Source organism: Penaeus monodon, chromosome 28 (genome assembly GCF_015228065.2).
Source record: "Penaeus monodon isolate SGIC_2016 chromosome 28, NSTDA_Pmon_1, whole genome shotgun sequence".
Classification (NCBI taxonomy): domain Eukaryota; kingdom Metazoa; phylum Arthropoda; class Malacostraca; order Decapoda; family Penaeidae; genus Penaeus; species Penaeus monodon.
The window spans coordinates 17667840-17669113 of NC_051413.1; positions in this window are offsets into that span (position 1 = coordinate 17667840).

Below are 1274 nucleotides of genomic sequence, written 5' to 3' on the forward strand. Positions count from 1 at the left end.
GCTCTTGCGTAACCCGGGCTAGATATGTACTTCACCCCCATAGACATGGTTAGCGAACGAACTCACTATCAAAATGTTTTTGAGTTCTTTGCATAGACTTGCCATTTAACCAATTATGCTACAAAACACTTCCCCGCTGGCTGAACACGTATAAAATCGTGAACTCATGGCTCTGGTTTTGGAGCAGCTTCAGGACCTTTATCAGTTATAGAAAATGTTCAGTCATGTACAGTGTGGGAAAATTCATATAGAGGCAACGCAGTACGAGAGTGGAAATGAAATCATGCATAAGAGTGATTCGAATCAGAACCACTAACTCTAATTAGGGTAAAGAGCAAGGAGCCTTGGTAAAGGGTATATCTATGGAAACACATGAGATATGTATTGGTATCACTGAAACAAGATATGAAGAAAAATGCCAGAAAATAGCTTTAATGGTTGTTGGTCATTAAAGTGACGATATGGTTATTACTACGGACACATTATGTTGTGCTTGATAATATATCGAATGTAACTATGCAAGAGTTTTTGAATGGACCATATGAGATATACCTTGAATCCCTGTCTCACTGCGCGCGGTAACTATGTCCGCTGGAAAACAGAAGTGTTTTCGAAATACTGTATATATGTGTACGACATTCATGACTTGCAATAGCATAGTATAAGCTAAGTACTGCGTGTCGTCGGTAAGATCTTGTATGTATTATGATGATGGACCACTGGTCGTTGCAGTGCACATTTTGCGATGAACTGGCCCACTCTCTTAATGCCCGTCTTCATGACAATAATAATATAAGGTTACATTTCGCCACATATACAATGCTAGATAAGCATTACAGCTTGTCTAGTAATTGTGCATAATACCATTTTTTTACCGATTCTTTCCTTGACATGTATACTTTCTGTAAGGTTAGGTTAGGTAAGGGAAACAAAAAGTAGGCTGTCTCAGTTATACAGTACAAATCAGGACACAGTTTCGGTTTCATATCCAATTCCCTGACATCAGGTCCATTGCCCATTCATATATTGCTATAATTTTGCTACTATGCATTGGAGAAAATGGACGTAATTATCTTTGTGTGCGTTTCGTTGGAGATGCACTATTGTGTTTGTGTGTCATTTGTATTTGAATTCCGATTATCTGGAGGACTGGGGACCCAAGCAACAGGATCATTCCAAACAAGCATATTTGAATTGGCAACAACAGCAATGTTGGTAATAAGCCCACAGGTGAAGGGAATTCCAAATACTCCTCTCCACAGATTGCATGACAC